Raw genomic sequence first — 22550 nt, 5'->3', positions numbered from 1 at the left:
TATGTATTTATATACATCTATATATTGCATTTTATATATATATATATATATATATATATATATATATATATATATATGGTCATGTATAGCTCTATCTGTGTATGTATATATATATATATATATATATATATATATATATATATATATATATATATGTGTGTACATCATATATGTATATATATATATATATATATATATATATATATATATATATATATATCTATGCAGATATCTATATATATATATATATATATATATATATATATATATATATATGTATATATATATATATATATATATATATATACATAGATATGTGTTGTGTGTGTGTGTGTGTGTGTGTGTGTGTGTGTGTGTGTGTGTGTGTGTGTGTGTGTGTGTGTGTGTGTAGACATACATATATATATATATATATATATATATATATATATATATATATAGATATGTGTGTGTGTATATGGATATATATATATATATATATATATATGTAGATATGTATGTATGTATATTTATATATTTATATATACACATATATACATATATATGTGTGTGTATTTTATATATATACATATATATATATATATATATATATATATATATATATATATATATATATATCTGCAGATAGCCCTACATGTGGGAGTTTCCTCAACCACATAACACTTTCATGACAGGTATTAAATCATGTAGACCAGCCATATCCACACAAACCCTGTTAAACCAGCATTACTTCAAATGTGGAAGAGCAAGACTTACATCATGTACTCATGTCTGGAACATCCCCCTCCTGTTTGTTGGCCTGTCTCCACAGTGTATGTTGTAAGAGGTATATTCTGATACTCTCTGTGATGCTTTTCGCCAAACACTGACATGAATTCCTGCTCACAGTGAATGGTAAAGGGCCAACACCCACATGATGTTCCTAGTTATAGGAGTGTGTTTCCATGCAATTGGCTATGGGAATGTTACCACAGCTGTTCCACATGCAATCAGCTAGTGACTACAATTTGTGCACAGGCCATCAACTGACCATGAGCATCACTTACAAAACACAAGCTGCTGCCTAAGCAAAGCAGGTGTACATTTCCACATCCACCAGAGAGGGAGTGAGAGAGACAGACAGAGACACAGTAAGAAAGGAAGGGAGTAGGAGAGTAAAAGCTTAGCATGTTTGTTTCACACACTTACCAGTACAGGGTTTCAAACCCCTGCCTGACTATGTATTGCTATTACATCTTTATTCAGTTATTGCATGCGCCACAGAGCTTACATGTTGGAGAGCTGTCCAAATGTTATATATTTGAAGGTGAGTGACATCAGCAACAGTGATAAAGGAGGAATAAGGTAGGTGTAGCACATGTGCCTGTGCACAAAAGCAGGTGTCAAGGACGACACAGCCACAATCTGTCATGGACTCACACACATTATCACAGTTGGCAGGGTCAGGATTAGAATTTCTAACTAACTAGTTTGCTACACCACAGTATTACTCAGGTATCACATGCACCACAGAGCTTATCAGGCTGATATATGGGCAAAGGGTATGTCAAGGTGACTGACGTCAGAAGGCATACTTCAGTAGGGCAATGGGAGGTGCGATTGTGAATGTCTTCCAAATCATTAATTTTCACACACACAGACACAGGTTTGCCAGTACTGGCATTCATGGGTTCATTGCTTCACAGGTGTGTAGTGGTTGACTGTGCCAGAAGGCTGTACATGGTTAGGCAAAGGGTATACCTTGGCATCAGGCCACATGACAATGGTCTGCAGTGTGGCTCAGGGGTGTAGCCCTGGTTTGGCCCACACAGGTGAGTATTGTATTCACCATCAACTTATCTGGGTTAGTATTGTGGGTGGCCAGTGCTGTGCAATGCTTGCCATGTATGTGTTCTATATTCCATAACATGGATGGTGTCTGGGATGTGCACATGTCCCACATGAATGTTCTGTGATATGTGGAAGTGTACCTGGGGTGTCTGCGGCATGTTGTGTGGACTGATTGCTATCATTTGATGTGGCATTCCTGACCTCATGTAGTGAGAACTGGCAATGGAACTCAGGTTGATCCTGCACCTACATTGCCAGCATGATACAAGTATTCACTGGTGTTAGTGGCATCTGTCCATATGGGGCATGTGTATAAGGCAGACTCCTAACCATCCATAATTACTCTGTTTTTACCGAGTTTTGGGGTCCAAATGATGGGGTGCCATGATTCCTGAGTGGCACCCCTTCCTTTCTGATTTCTTTGCTTTTGTTTTTTATTTTTTTTATTTTTGTGCTGTCGGAGCTGACGTCTTCATGTGCGCGATGATGTCAGTTCCGTCAGCACTACCAGCCAGTCGGAATTGAGCTCTAGGAGCTCATGTCATCATTTCTGGCTGGCTGCAAGCTTTGCCGAGAATTTGAAAGAAGAATGCTGACTTTGCTGAAGTTTCAGACAGAAACTGCTTTGCTTTGTAAACGACTTAAATCTGCTGCCACCAAGAGAAATTTGCTTTGTAAGAATAAGGAAAGAATGCTGACTTTGCTGTCATTTCGGTCCTTTATAAGGGACTTAAATCTGCTGCTGCCAAGAGAAATGCTGGCTTTGCAAGGGACTTAAATCCGCTGCTATTTTCGCTGCTCGGACTTTGCTTTAGGTAAGGAACAAAGTGTGTGTGTGTGTGTGTGTGTGTGTGTGTGTGTGTGTGTGTGTGTGTGTGTGTGTGTGTGTGTGTGTGTGTGTGTGTGTGTGTGTGTGTTTACATCCTCCTTTCAGATCCAGAAAAGCATTACTTATTTTATTCTTACAGCTCTCACTAAAGAATAGATTAAATGTGTGGCTTTATAAAAGTAGGACAGTACAAAGAAGAATATCAGTGTGGTTATGACAGTGTGTTATAGCACAAAAGCATACAGAGCTCTTATTGAGAGTAGATAATCTTTGATGGGCATTGCAAAGAAATGTAAAAATATAATTAGACTCTAAAGCATTCACTTGAACTCCATTAGTGGATAAAATATTTTTGATTAGGCCATCATAGGACATACTAAAAATGTGACAGTCCTAGTCAGATGAACATCCCCCTGTGATAAACTGTATTTAGTTGTGAAAGCATGTCAGATGAGATTGGCTTAATAGGATTAATTTCAGTATCATTTAGTTGAGATGCATGATGCTCACAAATTGCCCTTTGAATGCTCATGTTACAGATTTTGATAATAAGTCTGATGAGGCTTTTATTAATGTTTTACTTTGTATCTGAGGCTGTCCACTCACCCAGTTGCTTCTGTGAATTTTGTTTTCATTCAACATGTAACAAGCTATTTCAGATGGTCACACTTAATATTAACTCTTGTGTGTGTGTGTGTGTGTGTGTGTGTAAATGCCCCCATTTAATACACCTGGTGACTAGAGGTACTCTGTCTCAAACCCTGTACCTTGGGTGCAGGGTAAAAAGAGCCTAATGTCCCTGGCCACCACCACTTCTGAATTACAGCTTCATGTTTTTGATCTGTTCCTCATAAAAATCTGTGGTTTTCAGGATTGTGGCAAATCACTGAATGATTGAATTCACTAAATGATGACAGGCATTTGAATTTCAGACTTCATATTCTTCAGAAACTAAATGGTAGCACAAAACCTTTTAGTCTAGCAATTTTCTAAGTTTATAAGATTAGTATCTGAAATTTGTCTGGGAAGTTTTGTCATTACTGGTTCATGCATTTTGTTTCATTGCCTAGTGCCTACTGGAAAAATTTTCAAACAATAAGTTTAAAATGCGCTCCTCTGTCTAACAAGTATGCTGTATTATACAAGGAATATAATTTAAAGTCAGGAAGGTGTATCAAAGAACACATGTATGTTTCTTGTTTTGTGTGCAAGAGGCCAATGATTTGAAAACAGCCCAAAGGTAATCTTTATCCACCACTGATCAGATGCATTTTCTTTGGATGTGGTGTGTGTGTTTCAATGCTGTTTCAATGGCAGATAAGTTTTAATGTCAAGTCTATTTCCATTGTAAGACAATATTGCTTTGTGTAGCAGCTTTGTTTAGCAGATGTCTTAGTGTTTGTGCATTGTGCTATAAAATGTAAAAATAAAATCCAAATAATCATTGTAGAAGTAAAGCAGTATGTACACATTGTTTATGGTAAATGGGGTGAAATAGACAGGTAATGGGACATTGGAATTGCTGCAGGGGGACTCTGGTGCCATATTTTGGTTGTCTGTTCTTCAGTTTGCTTTGGAAAGTTGGCATCCCACAATTCCATTGGAGTGGGCAGGGTCACATAATTATGTATGCAAATTTGATGTTAATCAGCGTACAGATTTGTACCTATTTTTCATGGGCCCTGTCCAGATTTTTGATGTTTCCAGGTGGAGAGGTACGGTATAAGGCATGGTATTTCCTTTGGGGGTTACATTTGCTGACTCTACAGTTGTTGCAGGTGTCCAGTGGTGAACATAGCAAAGGACCACTTTATGCAATTATTTGCCTATTGTAGGGATGGAACAAGGTGCCATGTCCTCTGAAGTCCACTGCAATCACATCATGGTTACTATCTGTAGGCAATATGCAGGAAACTACCAACATAGTGGTTGCTGCCTAGCCAAGTGTGTTTGTGTATGAGACATTGGTGGAGAGTGTTCTCCGAGTAATACAAGGGTTGCCTGTATTGTTCCCAATCCATAATGGCACATGTAGGGGTATGGTTTGTCTGCACCAGCCTCTCTGCTGTTTGACATCTGTTGCCCTTGTAAGGTGGACATTGTGACATATCATAGGTCCTCCAAATAAGAAATTTGCAAAACCCACCCCACAATGAGTCCTGTTATTACACAATCACAGCTAACTCCATACAGGATACTGATGACAAACACACATACACACACTGAGTGACACAGTTGCCACATCTGGGATTAGAACTCCTACCTAACTAGTACATCATACTACAGCATTATGCGTTATAGCACGCACCATGGAGGTTACAGGGTTACTCCTTCCCCAAAGGTGTATTTCAAGGTGAAAGACATCAGCACACTTGCCAAAGTAGGGCAATGGAAAGTGTAGTGACTGTAAATGTCCTCAAAAGCATTGATCCCTGCACACACACAAACAGACACACACAGAGTTTCACAATTGCCATGTCTGGGATTAGAACTCCTACCTAACTAATACATCATACTACAGCATTACACAGTTACAGCATGTGCCACAGAACTTATTGGGCTACTCCTTCCCCAAAGGTGTATTTCATAGTGAATGGTATCAGCAGGCTGGCCAAATTAGGGCAATGGAATGTGTAGTGACTGTGAATGGCCTCAAAAGCATTGATACCTAAAGAGACAAACACACACACAGAGTTTCACAGTTGCCATGTCTGGGATTAGAACTCCTACCTAACCAATACAGTCTATTACAGCCTTATGCAGTTATAGCACATGCCACAGAGCTTACAGGGCTACTCCTTCCCCAAAGGTGTATTTCAAGGTGAATGACATCAGCAGGCTTGCCAAAGTTAGGCAACGAAAAGTGTAGTGACTGTGAATGGCCACAAAAGCATTGATCCCTACACAGGAAGACACCGACACACACACACACACACACACACACACACACACACACACACACACACACACACACACACACACACACACAGTCTCACAGTTGCCATGTCTGGGATTAGAATGCATACCTAACTAGTACATCACACTATAGCATTACGCAGTTATAGCAAGTACCATGGAGCTTATAGGGTTACTCCTTCCCCAAAGGTGTATTTCAAGGTGAACATCAGCAGGCTTGCCAAAGGAGGGCAATGGAAAGATTAGTGACTGTGAATGGCCTCAAAAACATTGATCCCTAAAGAGACAAACACACACACAGAGTTTCACAGTTGCCATGTATGGGATTAGAACTCCTACCTAACTAATACATCGTACTGCAGCATTACACAGTTATAGCACGTGCCATGGAGCCTACAGAGCTACTTCTTCCCCAAAGGAGTATTTCATGGTGAACGACATCAGCAGACTTGCCAAAGTTGGGCAATGGAAAGTGTAGTGACTGTGAATGGCCACAAAAGCATTGATCCCTACACAGACACACACACACACACACACACACAGTCTCGTAGTTACCATGTCTGGGATTAGAACTCCTACCTAACTAGTACATCACACCATAACATTACACAGTTATAGCATGTGCCATGGAGCGCACAGGGCTATTCAATCTCCAAAGGTGTATTTCAAGGAGAATGACATCAGCAGGCTTGCCAAAGTAGGGGAATGGAAAGTGTAGTGACTGTGAGTGGTCTCAAAAGCATTGATCCCTACACAGACAAACAAATACACACACACACAGAGTTTCACAGTTGCCATGTCTGGGATTAGAACTCCTATCTAGCTAGTACATCACACTATAGCATTACACAGTTATAGCAAGTGCCACTGAGCTTACAGGGCTACTCCTTCCTGAAAGGTGTATTTCAAGGTGAATGACATCAGCAGGATTGCCAATGTTGGGCAACGAAAAGTGTAGTGACTATGAATGGCCATAAAAGCATTGATCCCTACACAGACAGACACACACACACACAAACATACACACACACAGTCTCACAGTTGCCATGCCTGGGATTAGAATGCATACCTAACTAGTACATCACACTATAGCATTATGCATTTATAGCAAGTGCCATGGAGCTTATAGGGTTACCCCTTCACCAAAGGTGTATTTTAAGGTGAATGACATCTTGCCAAAGTAGGGCAATGGAAAGTGTAGTGACTGTGAATGGTCTCAAAAGCATTGATACCTACAGAGACAAACACACACACACACAGAAGTTCACAGTTGCCATGTCTGGGATTAGAACTCCTACCTAACTAGTACATCATACAACAACATTACACAGTTATAGCATGTGCCATGGAGCTTACAGAGCTACTTCTTCCCCAAAAGTGTATTTCAAGGTGAATTGCATCAGCAGACTTGCCAAAGTTGGGCAATGGAAAGTGTAGTGACTGTGAATGGCCACAAAGGCTTTGATGCCTACACAGACAAACACACAGTCTCATAGTTACCATGTCTGGGATTAGAACTCCTACTATTTAGTACATCACACTATAGCATTACACAGTTATAGCACATGCCATGGATCTCACAGGGCTATTCAATCCACTGAGGTATATTTCAAGGTGAATTACATCAGCAGGCTTGTCAAAGTAGGGGAATGGAAAGTGTAGTGACTGTGAATGGCCTCAAAAATTTTGATCTCTACACAGACAAACACACACACATAGTTTAACAGTTGCCATGTCTGGGATTAGATCTCCTACCAAACTAGTACATCACACTATAGCATTGCACAGTTATAGCAAGTGCCATGGAGCTTATAGGGTTACTCCTTCCCCAAAGTTGTATTTCAAAGTGAATGACATCAGCAGGCTTGCCAAAGTAGGGCAATGGAAAGTGCAGTGACTGTGAATGGCCTAAAAAGCATTGATACCTACAGAGATAGATAAACACACACAGTCTCATAGTTACCATGTCTGGTATTAGAACTCTTACCTAATTAGTACATCACACTATAGCATTACACAGTTATAGCATGTGCCATGCAGCTCACATGGCTATTCAATCCCCAAAGGTGTAATTCAAGGTGAATGACATCACAAGTTTGCCAAAGTAGGGCAATGGAAAGTGTAGTGACTGTGAATGGCCTCAAAAGCATTGATCTCTACACAGACAAACAAACACACACAGAGTTTCACAGTTGCCATGGCTGGGATTAGAACTCGTACATAGTTAGTACATCATACTATAGCACTATACAGTTATTGTGTGCACCATGGAACTTATCGGGTTACTTCTTCCCCAGAGGTGTATTTCAAGGTGAATGACATCAGCAGGCTTACAAAAGATGGGCAATGGAAAGTGTAGTGACTGTGAATGGCCTCAAAAGCATTGATCCCTAAACCAACACACACACACACACACACACACACACACACACACACACACACACACACACACACACACAAACACACACACACACACACACACACACACACACACACACACACAGTCTCACAGTTGCCATGTCTGGGATTAGAACGCATACCTAACTAGTACATCACACTATAGCATTATGCATTTATAGCAAGTGCCATGGAGCTTATAGGGTTACCCCTTCACCAAAGGTGTATTTTAAGGTGAATGACATCTTGCCAAAGTAGGGCAATGGAAAGTGTAGTGACTGTGAATGGTCTCAAAAGCATTGATACCTACAGAGACAAACACACACACACAGAAGCTCACAGTTGCCATGTCTGGGATTAGAACTCCTACCTAACTAGTACATCATACTACAACATTACACAGTTATAGCATGTGCCATGGAGCTTACAGAGCTACTTCTTCCCCAAAAGTGTATTTCAAGGTGAATTACATCAGCAGACTTGCCAAAGTTGGGCAATGGAAAGTGTAGTGACTGTGAATGGCCACAAAGGCATTGATGCCTACACAGATAAACACACAGTCTCATAGTTACCATGTCTGGGATTAGAACTCCTACTATTTAGTACAACACACTATAGCATTACACAGTTATAGCACATGCCATGGAGCTCACAGGGCTATTCAATCCACTGTGGTATATTTCAAGGTGAATGACATCAGCAGGCTTGTCAACGTAGGGGAATGGAAAGTGTAGTGACTGTGAATGGCCTGAAAAGCTTTGATGTCTACACAAACACACACACATAGTTTAACAGTTGCCATGTCTGGGATTAGATCTCCTACCAAACTAGTACATCACACTATAGCATTACACAGTTATAGCAAGTGCCATGGAGCTTATAGGGTTACTCCTTCCCCAAAGTTGTATTTCAAAGTGAATGACATCAGCAGGCTTGCCAAAGTAGGGCAATGGAAAGTGCAGTGACTGTGAATGGCCTAAAAAGCATTGATACCTACAGAGATAGATAAACACACACAGTCTCATAGTTACCATGTCTGGTATTAGAACTCTTACCTAATTAGTACATCACACTATAGCATTACACAGTTATAGCATGTGCCATGCAGCTCACATGGCTATTCAATCCCCAAAGGTGTAATTCAAGGTGAATGACATCACAAGTTTGCCAAAGTAGGGCAATGGAAAGTGTAGTGACTGTGAATGGCCTCAAAAGCATTGATCTCTACACAGACAAACAAACACACACAGAGTTTCACAGTTGCCATGGCTGGGATTAGAACTCGTACATAGTTAGTACATCATACTATAGCACTACACAGTTATTGTGTGCACCATAGAACTTATCGGGTTACTTCTTCCCCAGAGGTGTATTTCAAGGTGAATGACATCAGCAGGTTTACAAAAGATGGGCAATGGAAAGTGTAGTGACTGTGAGTGGCCTCAAAAGCATTGATCCCTAAACCAACACACACACACACACACACACACACACACACACACACACACACACACACACACACACACACACATACACACACACACACACAAACACACACACACACAAACACACACACACACACACACACACACACACACACACACACACACACACACACACACACACACAGTCTCACAGTTGCCATGTCTGGGATTAGAACGCATACCTAACTAGTACATCACACTATAGCATTACGCATTTATAGCAAGTGCCATGGAGCTTATAGGGTTACCCCTTCACCAAAGGTGTATTTTAAGGTGAATGACATCTTGCCAAAGTAGGGCAATGGAAAGTGTAGTGACTGTGAATGGTCTCAAAAGCATTGATACCTACAAAGACAAACACACACACACAGAAGTTCACAGTTGCCATGTCTGGGATTAGAACTCCTACCTAACTAGTACATCATACTACAACATTACACAGTTATAGCATGTGCCATGGAGCTTACAGAGCTACTTCTTCCCCAAAAGTGTATTTCAAGGTGAATTACATCAGCAGACTTGCCAAAGTTGGGCAATGGAAAGTGTAGTGACTGTGAATGGCCACAAAGGCATTGATGCCTACACAGATAAACACACAGTCTCATAGTTACCATGTCTGGGATTAGAACTCCTACTATTTAGTACATCACACTATAGCATTACACAGTTATAGCACATGCCATGGAGCTCACAGGGCTATTCAATCCACTGAGGTATATTTCAAGGTGAATGACATCAGCAGGCTTGTCAACGTAGGGGAATGGAAAGTGTAGTGACTGTGAATGGCCTCAAAAGCTTTGATGTCTACACAAACACACACACATAGTTTAACAGTTGCCATGTCTGGGATTAGATCTCCTACCAAACTAGTACATCACACTATAGCATTACACAGTTATAGCAAGTGCCATGGAGCTTATAGGGTTACTCCTTCCCCAAAGGTGTATTTCAAGGTGAATGACATCAGCAGGCTTGCCAAAGTAGGGCAATGGAAAGTGCAGTGACTGTGAATGGCCTCAAAAACATTGATACCTACAGAGACAGATAAACACACACAGTCTCATAGTTACCATGTCTGGGATTAGAACTCTTACCTAACTAGTACATCACACTATAGCATTACACAGTTATAGCATGTGCCATGCAGCTCACATGGCTATTCAATCCCCAAAGGTGTAATTCAAGGTGAATGACATCACAAGTTTGCCAAAGTAGGGCAATGGAAAGTGTAGTGACTGTGAATGGCCTCAAAAGCATTGATCTCTACACAGACAAACAAACACACACAGAGTTTCACAGTTGCCATGGCTGGGATTAGAACTCATACCTAGTTAGTACATCATACTATAGCATTACACAGTTATTGTGTGCACCATGGAACTTATCGGGCTACTTCTTCCCCAGAGGTGTATCTCAAGGTGAATGACTTCAGCAGGCTTACCAAAGATGGGCAATGGAAAGTGTAGTGACTGTGAATGGCCTCAAAAGCATTGATCCCTAAACCAACACACACACACACACACACACACACACACGCACACACACAGAGTTTCACAGTTACCATGCTTGGGATTAGAACTCCTTTCTAGCTAGTACATCATACTACAGCATTATGCAGTTATAGCACATGTCACGGAGCTTACAGGGTTACTCTCTCCCCAAAGGTGTATTTCATAGTGAATGACATCAGCAGGCTTGCCAAAGTTGTGTAATGGAAAGTGTATTGACTGTGAATGTCCACAAAAGCATTGATCCCTACACAGACAGACAAACACACACACAGTCTCACAGCTGCCATGTCTGGGATTATAACTCCTACCTAACTATTACATCACACTACAGCATTATGCAGTTTTATCATGTGCCATGTAGCTTATAGGGCTACTCCTTCCCCAAAGGTTTATTTAAAGGTGAATGACATCAGCAGGCTTGCCAAAATTGGGCAGTGGGAAAGTGTAGTGATTGTGAATGGCCACAAAAGCATTGATCCCTACACAGACAAACACATGCACACAGTCTCACAGTTGCAATGTCTGGGATTAGAACTCCTACCTAACTAGTACATCACACTATAGCATTACACAGTTATAGCATGCGTCACAGAGCTTATAGTGCTACTCTTTCCCCAAAGGTGTATTTCAAGGTGAATGATATTAGCAGGCTTGCCAAAGTAGGACAATTGGGAGTGCAGTGTGTGTGTGAATGGGCCATAAACCATTCATCTGGAAGCACACACACAACACTCAGTCACACACAGGTTTACATTTAACAGGAATGTGTATACAACTGCTAGATGAATAATGACTTGTACAGTCATGTCACACAGTTATCACAAGCACCACAGACACTATAGTGCTTAGGGATACCAGAATCAAATGTCTACAGTGATTGACATTGTGCACATCATGTGGTTTTCGCCATTTTGATGTGTGGTGGGTGGGACAGGCCTCATGATGGGAAGTTCTTTGTCACTGTCTGTCGCTCTCTTCCACGTATCTATGCATTTGTAAGTTTGGCCTATTATAGTGTGCTGTCCTTGGATATACGTATATTCCTATCCGATGTGTGTGCAAAGCATGACTGGTGTGCAATGTGGAGTGTGTGCACAAACATCTGTGACTGTCAGATATGTATAGTCCACAATTGTTGACATATATGGGCTTCATTTCTGTAAGTGTGGGAGCATGCCCAGTATGACCTTTCAGTATTTTGGTGTCAGATATGGACGTCATTTCTCTAAGTGTGGGAGCATGCCCCGTATGACCTTCTGTATTGAATGTGTGAATCCATTCCAGGTAGGTTATACTCCAGTGCAGGCTTTTGTGTTCTACACCTACAGCTACCAACCTGTTTCTGCAGGCTATCTGTAGATCGGTTGACAATATGGGGTCACAATGGGCCAAAGATAGTGGGTTACTGTAAATAATTGTGTCTGTGCTGCATGGTTTTGGTGTTAGCAGAGATATTCAGACATATTTACTGTTTTGCACTGTGATGTTTTATGTCATCAACTACTGACAGATATACATATTTGCTTGCAGTAATTTCCTGGGGAACACAGGATGAATGAAGTTGTGTCCAGTATTGTGGTCTGCAGACTACATATTCTTGCACAATCATGCCATTCTGGAGGGGGAGCTGCAGACATTTGCTGATGAGTATATGTAAATGATTCAGCACCTTGGTACTGTGGTGGCTGAGGATTCCATGCTTGCACATCTATCGATGTGACAGTATGGCCATATCCTGCTGTGGCCATACCTCACAGCTGTACAGATTCACACAGGTTACCCAGAGGCAGGGCTAATATTTCTGGTCATTACCCTTCACATTGTGATTTACGAGCAGGTTTGTAGCCACCCATTTCTGTGTTTGCAGGCAGGGATAGTATGTGCACACAGCTGAGTTTCAGACTTCACAAACTCCATGGCATCCTTTTTCTACCCCCCCTCTGTAATTCTATCCTCTTCCAAACATTCTGCAAATGTTATCTGATAAGTATCCGTATAGTTATCACTTCATCCCAGTAGTATTTAGGGATTGGTCCACAGTTCATGATGTAGGACATGGTGGACATGCTACTGGGATTTGTCAACATGGCCTTGCGTTTGGGTTCTGTGGACTATGTTATGTTGTTATTTGAGAGTCCATGAGATAACATAGATTAGCAGTACAGGTGAGACACAGGCCTTTAACAGAGGACTGTAGGGCATTTAGTAGTGATGTAGGCCATCTGTATCAGGCCGGTGCATTGCGTCACTCCTACAGTCCCAGGCTGCAAGCCACTATATTCTCCTAGGTTGGCAGGGTAGGTGTGCAAGGTGTTAATGTCAATAGTTTCTGTCCTTATTGATTCATTGGTGTGGATTCTAGCAGGGTGCTGCTTACAGCTGGGAACACACCTGCATGGGACACCTCTTCAGCATGCTGCATTTTGTGGCTATTCCCATACAGAGGTGGGAGTTATATTGTACTCATTCCCAACAGCAGGGATAAGACCTGTGAGGTACTTATGGCTGATGGTGGAGTGAGGTGGGTGCATGTGTGCTATGGAAGCTACTTGCAGCTGACTCACAGGTATATGTGGGGCATTCCACTTATGCTAGCTTGTGCATGGATATCAGCAGTTTCTCAGTACTTCATACCTGTGCCTTTTGTGGTCTGCCAGTGTTTGGCCAGATGACATCAGTATTCCATACTACACAGCCAACTAATGTGCTGCTAACCTCTATGTACAATTCCAAAGGTGTGTCCATTTGACAGTAACATTTTATACACTTTCTGTCTAGGGTACTTCCACCTGTGTACTGTTGGTATGTCTGGGCCCACAAACAATTAGTATGGATTACAACTGGAATGTGTCTTGCTGGGATGCATTATGTTTGACACTGCAGTTGTGAGAACTTGGCCCTGTAATCAACAGTACTGACCACTGGCCACAAGGACACAACCCACCATGCCTACATGCTGACCACTTTCACACAATATGCAACACACACCTACCTAACACACACAGCCCTGCATATTGTACACATGCTACAATCTATCCTGATACTTTGGCCAGCTTAGGTAATCTGTGCTCCACTGTTATTATGCCTACACATACATGTTACTACATTTCTACATATGATTGTGGGGGAGGTGCGCACCTGACAACTGTACACATTTGCTATGACTGTACTGGTATTTCAGGTACTCTATTTCATTCTGTATTCTGACTAATCATGCAGACTAGAGGCCTATAAGTGTACTACAGTTCTTGGGTTTTATTGACCTACATTTCAGTTTCAGTCTTATACCATTCAGAACTAACGTCCCACTGCCTGACCTGTTGTAGTCTGTCTGTGTCAGTCTAGAGGGGGGCTGTTCTCCATAGCCATCAATCAGAGGCCTTAGCACAGCCTTTTGTTGTGTTTGTCTACACCTGTTCTACTGGCTAAGACTATTATTGGGTATGTGAGCCTCACTGACATGCATATGTATGTCCAATGGACACACATTTGGCCCACTACATGTCCTGCAGTGGGTTTTGTCACCTTGTCTAGTACTGCCTGCTATGTTGACACCAGTATTTGTTGAGGATTTCATGCTACCGATATAGGTGTCTACTATCTGCTGGCATCCCATTCAGCCACCCGATTCCCTCACATGCTCACATCCATACCATAGATACAGGTAGAAGAACACACTACTCCAATCAGCAGTTGATAGTGAGCATGACTTACCTTGTGGCTGTACCAGTATTGAGGATGGTGCTGGAGGGCTGACTGTTGGATACACATAGTACACTCCCTATACATGGTTAAGCATAGACAGTGTCATGTTTGGCATCCCTTTTACTATATGTGCGAGTTGGAATGAGGGGTCATTCCCTAGGTTCCTACCGTGTCAGTGTATATGCTATGTGTTGCCTCTTTGCCAAGGCCTGGGCATAGTGGGCACGCCTCCTTCTGCTTACTGGGGCAGGCTCAGGTTGTTCCTCCTCCAAGTCACTCTGTGCATGTGCAAGCCTTAGCAATGGTGGGGGGGTTGTGTGTCCCACCCTGACTCATGCTGTTCATGCTGTAGCTGTTTCCACAGGATCATATTGTGTAGCATGGCACATACAATGAAAATTTGGGTACATGTAGCTGGTGAGTACTGCAAAGCTCCACAGGATATGTCCAGGCACTGGAACTGTGACTTGAGCATCCCAAACACATGCTCTATTATGATTCTGGCCTGTGAGTGTGCCTCATTATGGAGTTCTTGTTTGGGTGTGTGTGTATTTCTGATAGGTGTCATCAGCCTCGGCTCCAATGCATAACCAGCATCCCCCTCTAGGTGGTCATATGGGATGTCCCCACTGGCAAATCTCTGGTACAGCTATGTCAAATGCCAGATGTGGGAGTTGTGATAGCTTCCAGGGCTGCCAGAATACACATTCATTATAATGCCCAGGGCATTGCACACGACCTGGCAGTTCATGGAGGGGAAGCACTTGCGGTTTATGTAGACTCTACCCGCTTGTCGGGTGGTGCTTTGATGTGTATGTGCGTGCAGTCTATAGCACCCACTATCTCAGGGTATTCTGCTATTTGGTGGAAAAGATGCATATTGCTGCTCAACACTTCATGGGTGTTGAGGAAATGTATGTGCTCACCGGCATGTGCTGACATGGCATCTAGGAACTGGTGGAGTACCCTGGATGCTGATGCCTGTGAGATCTCCATGATATCCCCAGTTGGCCTTTGGCAGGTATCTGTGGTTAGTATTCTTAAGCCTACACATATCTTGGTATCCACTGGGATGGGTTCTCCTCTGTTGGTTCTGTGTGTGAGGTGTTGCCGGCACAGCTCAACAATTTGCTGTAGGAGGTCCCTGTCCACCCTATAGTGCTCCACTATCTCCATCTCATGTAGCCCCTGGTAGGATACCCTGGGTCTGTACACTCTTCTCCTTCTCCTCACTATGGGTTAGTCATCAGCATTCTCATCCTCACCACCCTCAGCCTCTTCCACATGTTGATTTATGAGAGTGAATGCAGCCCCTATCATTTTGTTGCTTTTGTTAGGTAAAATTTCCCCATTTGTGTACACCGGTGGTGTAGAGTTTGTGGGAAAAAACAGAGGGAAAGGTGTTTGCATAGTTTATAGTAGTGTGCTGGGCTGCTGCCTGTGTAATTGGCTGATTCTGATACATTTCACCTGTCAACTCTGCTAGTTCTCCTTGATTACCCTCCTACTGCTGTCTTCCCTTCCCATTTCCTACCTGTTTAAGCCCAGAGGCACGCCATGGAAACCTAGTGCTCAGATGTGAACGGAGCTGCTATTCCCAGGTTTCATTTTATTGTTTGTTTGTTTAATCCCCGGTGCGTGGCATGCACACCCATTTAGGCAATGTAAAGTGTGCTTGGCAGCTTCAGACACACCCCTTTCCTTAGCTCTGCTAAGCTAAGGGCAAACCAGAGCCACAGAGCTCCTATAAGCTTACAGTACACCTGACACACCCATCTATGATGTCAGCTAACTCTTAGGCTTGCACCATGGTTGTCCTGCATCTACACGGTTGGGTGCAGGCTAGCCTTGAGGGGAAATCTGAATAAAATTGCCCGCTAATGCCTAGTTACAAGTCTAACACTGAGCCTTCCCCCTTAGCAACCACTATTCACTGGCCTTGTTGTCTTCTGCCTGCCATTGACTATAATGGTAAAATTGTGATTTTGCAGAAAAAGCTTTTTTCAAGGTTTTACTTTTATTTTCTGGCCAATCCCGTTTGCATGCCACTGCCCTACGCTTAAATGGCCAAAATCAGCCAAACAAAAATGTTTTTTTTTGTTATTTTTGAAACTGTTTTCCATGCCAATGGCCATATATTTGGCCATTGGCATGCCTTCCACATTATTTACACTCTTTAATTGGAGCTGTCATGGCTCCATTTTGTAGTTTGCAGAAATGTACTTGGTTAGTAGGTTACACTAATCCTGCACGGATGGCTGCCAGCTCCCTGGATCACTTATTCACCTCATTTGCATGGCTTTCACCTGCAAATGGGGTAATTAGCATATAGCAGCTGTGTCCATGCAGGAATAGTGCAGGAGTGCTTGTGCATGTCCCAGGAGATTGTTCCTGGATCTCTAGGGTGACCATATTGCCTCCAGCAGCTCCTGCACTATTCCTGCATGCCGTGCAGAGCTTGCAGAATCCTGGGGAAAGTGTACACCATTCTGAGTGAGCAGACAACATAGGCTTAACTCACACCTTCTTCCTCCTAATTTTAGTTTTTCTACTGATATCCTTGCAGCTTTAAATATTGACAGGGATTCAAAAAGGTTACTACAAAGTATGGACTACATGTACACTTAGTGTAATCTTTCTGAGTGACTAGAAAGCACAAAAATGTGCTAGGGATGTTCTTGAATACGTATCTTGTACACTTTGCGTAGACTTTATTTAATCTAGCCCTTGGGATTTTTCATGAAGCAAAAGACTAAAACGTTCACCATGAATTAGTCTCAGAACCATAGCTGGCTCATCTAATGCCCAAGGATGGTCACTGATCTGGCACCCCATCTCCTCAGCTTTTGGGTGAAGAGCAAAAAAGGGTAAATGTTCTGATCCCCACAGTACCGCAATCCCCATACAAATACGTCAAGTTTTCAGAAAGTCGAACATATGGTCCCAACCATATGAAGTTTGGATTTCCTAAAACTAGATAATCTGACATAAGCCCAAAACTCTGTACACAGTCTGAAAAAATTAACTAGAAATAATGGAGGAAATACCTGATATTTAACCACTTCAAACAAGCAGTACACATTAAATTCTTACTTGGAAACTTCAATATTGTGTGCATTACAGTAAATGTGACTTAAAATTTTCCCATTGTCTGCCTTCCCTTCCTTGATACTCAGCTGGAACTCACAGAAAACATCTGGCACATCTTTGGCTGGCTCTATGTAGTCAATGCGGGTCTATATTATGTAATAGAAAAGTGAATTTGACGAACTGCACTATTTTTTATTTTATTATTTATTTTTATTTTCAGTTTGATGACCGGGGAGGTCCACTGGGTTCAGGGTTCCCATTTTCAGTGGAGGCCCGAGGAGATAAGCTCCACATTACATAGTTTAGTTACAAAAATGTCTGCTTTACATACATTAATTACAGGTACAATTGTGGAAAAGAAAAGCCTTTACAATTTCATTTCATGCATCTACATCGGAAATTCAGTTCAGCGAATTCACTCTTCTGGGGGGCTGCACCACTCACACCCCCACTAATTATATATATCAACTCCAAGATCACACTACAGTGAGGAAAGGGCAAATTTTCCAATCATCAGTGTACTGCAATCTCACCATCAACAGTTCACTTAACTGCATTTCCGATGTAGATGCAGTTCAGCGAACTCACTTTTCGATAACATAATATAGACCCAGTCAATGCCACCATGGTGAATACGGCTAAGGCACTTGTTCTGATGGGTCTTAATATAAACCTTTCCATTTGAAGCTGAAACCACTATAAACTGGCATCTGGAGCCAGGGCTGGATTTTGCTGCTTCATTATTGTCTCTGTTACTGTAATGAATTATATTCCAGAAATGTCCATTGTCTGCCTTCAATGCAATAACTCCCTTTGGAATAATTTCAGGCAGTAAGAAACAAAGCAGAAGTTTTAAATTGTAGAAAGAATTAAGGAAATATGTAGTCTATGTAAAAGTCCTTCAGCTATATTGCATTTACTAATGATCTATCTAAATGACCTATCTGAATAGCCTTAAAAACAATGGACACTTAAACAAGAAATGTTTTTTTTTTTTTTTATAGGAATGCATTATTATGTTTCAGATACCACTAGGTCATGGGAAAAGTACAATTTCAGTTTTATTAATCTGCTTAAATATCACAGACAAGTAGAAAGTTAAATGAAGGTAAAAACAAGTAAATAAAACTAAAATAAGACCAACAAATAACAAAAGATAATAAATATGCATATACAAACTAAATGCTGAAGGTGTTGTTCACCCGGTCAGGATGTAGCAGATGAACATTCTTGGGTTATGTTCAAGCAGCTTTATTATGTACAAACACATCAGGAACAAGACAATAACTTTAACTTAGATAACCTTATAAACAAATTGACGCTTTCTCTCTTACATGTTCACTCTCTGGCTACACTCTCAAAATGGCACTAAAGCTAGCACGTGCTTGCTATTTATATACATGTGCTGTCCTTGGAAATGCTTCTTAAAGGTACAGCACACATATATATTCTACACCCTCCCTCTCTGAGAAATGAATCGTACTTCATTGACAACATTGATAGACATGCAATAAATACAAGATAGTTCTTAGGCATGCAGTTATACAGAACTAGATACATATAGACAATTATAACCAGGTTGCTGTGTATTTCACACTAGGTCTGGAGATGAGACCAAATTGTGTGACATAGAATTTGGAACTAGGTCTAGCAAATGGGACTGTCTCTGCTAAATGTTCAACCTTGAGAACATCAGGAACATCATCAGTAGTAATGGAAGTTAAGACACATTCTGGAACAGGAACATTGTCTAGATTGCTTTAATTATCTACGCCTACTGATTGATTTATTCAAACCCTTAGAAAGGGAATTAATTGAGACTGTGAATAAAAAACATGCAGACCTGTTTGATTCATTCCATGATGAATTTCTTACTAAACTAGATGGCATAATGGAAAATGTCCTCTCATATGAACAGTGATTGAGGGTACAAAAAAGTAAGAAATTATTTAGAGACATTACTGATTTTCATGGTGAGAATGCTTTTACATGGCCTACAAATCACACAGTGATAGATCGAAAATTTGAGTCTGCTACTTTGGACACTGAGACCAGTATATAGAACTCGAATGATGATTCCAGTGGTGAGAGAATAGCCAGTGCCACTATTTCTACATCTGTTGTTAATATGTGTTCCCCTTTAAGCATTGCTGCATCAAAAAACTGCCAGATGTACAACCAAAGACAAACAATGTTATTGGACTATCAGGGACACTTCCTTTACCTTTGCCCATTCGTCAGAAGGACCAATTATGTCAGCCACATTCACTGAGCCAAGGAAGGAAGCGGCAGCGACTGATGGAGGATCCTACAACACAAACACTGAAATGGATGTGGACAGATGCCAGAAATTGATAATTTATAACATTTCAAGTAAGGTCTAAACTCCTGCTTAGGAGTCCCTTTTAGAACATGGGCTATCTTTTATTGCAGCCCAGAGTTCAAATTTTTATGAAATTGTAATAGACATCAAAATGTTTACACTTAGCATTATGCTTAAAACCATGTTCTCTGAAATAAATGTTGGTGTTGATTTTAGGAAATCTAGTTTATTTCAGCCTAGTTTACATCCTGTTTTAAACACGTTCTGTAGAAAATATGAACAAGATCTTTCAAATGCATATATGTTTGGAGAACTGAGAAAGAACTTTGTTAATTTATGCACTGATGAGAAAGAAGCACTTTTACAGCTACAAAAGGAGAACTATATTATCATTAAATCTGCAGACAAAGGGGGGGGGAATAGCTGTTTTGGACTATAAGCAATATTTTGAAGGTATCACTGAATTAATATGTGATGAAAGGGTGTATGTAAACATTGATTTAGAATGTATTGCCAACCTGCAAGATAGAATATATGCAGCTATATATGACTGCTATTGCAGCCAGTTGATTACAGGTGAGCTTTTTAAATATTTGTTGGCAGAGCATCCACTCATCCCTTTCTTCCAGGGGTTACCAAAAATCCCTAAATATCTGTTGCATCCACCATTTTGAATGATCGTGTCAGGTAGTGTCTGGCTCACAGAGCCATTCTCAAATTTTATTGAGAAAAAAATTAAAACTTGTATTAAAGAAACAGAAGCAAGTATTAAAAGACACAACATTTTCTTGAAGATTTATATGAATTAAATAGTGGGATGATATTTAATGGCAGTTATCTTTTGGTGAGCATGGATGTTGTTTCACTATTTAGCAGTATTCCCCATGATCAGGGTATTAATATGGTAAAATAATTTCTCATGATGTATAGTGATTATAATGTTACTACTATTGACTTGCTTTGCATGTTCCTAGAAATTGTCTTAGAGAATAATACTTTTATTTTTGAGGATCAGTTGTTCCTGCAAAAGGTTGGCATAGCTATGGGCACATGTTGTGCCAATAGCTATGCCAACATAGTTATGGCCCAAGGGAAAAACTCCAATGTGTTTAGATCTGATTTTACACCCTATATTACATTTTATAGGAGATTTGTTGATGATTTGTTTGTGATTTGGGAAGGTGCAGAGGCATATTTCTCTGATTTTATTAATTATTTACAATCTACTATGTCTTTTTTCACCTTCACATGGAAAGCCTCCTATGAGACTATGGATTTTTGTGATGTGAATTTACACCATGATATGCAACAAAGGCTTACCACTACATTATATAGAAAAACTTGTAGTAAAAAATGTATTACTACAACATAATAGTATGCACCCCGGATATATTTTTAAAAATGTAGTTAAGGGTCAGGGAATGAGAATATCAAGGCTTAATAACAATGATGATATTTTTCAAATGGACATGGATAAATTGAGACATGAGTTTTATGATATGTGATAAAAGAGAAAAGAAGTTGAAGGCTCATTACAAGAAAGTCTGAATCAAAGGAGACATAAAGCTCGTCCCTTTTACTCTGATAAATCTGAGATAGTAAGTGATAATTCAGTTAATATTTCTACTAGTAGAAAAATATCTATGTCTCTTTTTTATACTAGTGACAGCAATAAAATTGTACACATCATTATAAATAATCGGTCCATTCTACACTTAAATAAAAATAAACACAGCCACAACAGGAGAGACCACAGGAGCAGCAAAATGTTAGTGTATTTGTCCTTTAATCTCCGCTTTCATCCACAAGACTTCCTCAGAACAATACAAAACACTCACTGCAAAAAACTATTTAAATACATCACTTTTAACAATGAGCAATTAAAATAATCAATTACATAATTAAATAATTACATCTTAATACCAAGCTTAAAGGAACATGACCATGATGTTGCGAAGTTATAAAAAAAAAACAAGTAATCTCTGTGGTATCCCTGAAGTTTCAAAACAGCCCACTAAACAAGTGTAGTGGGTCCAAAAACAAAACAGAGTAAGAAACTTCTCTGTGTGGAAGATTTTCAGTCCATATATCTCTAGTTAGTCACTGTATATTAATCAGATCAGACAAAAGTAGTAGAAGTAGTGACCTTAAACTCATCTTAAGTAAAAAAAAAATACAAAATATATAATTGTACAGAATTACTAAGTATTTGAAAGTAATCCAAGTAGAGGAGGCAGTCTGTTTCCAGTCAAAAATCCTTATTAAGTACACAGACAAGTGATCCAAGTAAAACAAAAATAGAGTAATGGTTTCCTCACAAGCTTTCTAAATATATATATATATATATATATATATATATATATATATATATATATATATATATATATATATATATATATATATACTTTTTATCGGGCAAGGGAGTGGTTTATTGTGCTGTAAAACAAAGTGTTATTGGTACACAT

At 40.4% G+C, this 22550-nt stretch overlaps 1 protein-coding gene across 1 annotated transcript in view; it reads right to left on the bottom strand.

Moving 5' to 3' along the window:
• LOC122789939 overlaps positions 1 to 22550 on the bottom strand; it is a 236747-nt gene that overhangs the window by 128785 nt on the left and 85412 nt on the right. The window lies entirely within an intron of this gene.

The sequence above is a fragment of the Protopterus annectens genome, chromosome 15.part0 (genome assembly GCF_019279795.1).
Source record: "Protopterus annectens isolate FY-2018-M chromosome 15.part0, PAN1.0, whole genome shotgun sequence".
NCBI classification, from domain to species: domain Eukaryota; kingdom Metazoa; phylum Chordata; order Ceratodontiformes; family Protopteridae; genus Protopterus; species Protopterus annectens.
This window is presented reverse-complemented; position numbering and strand designations above follow the sequence as displayed.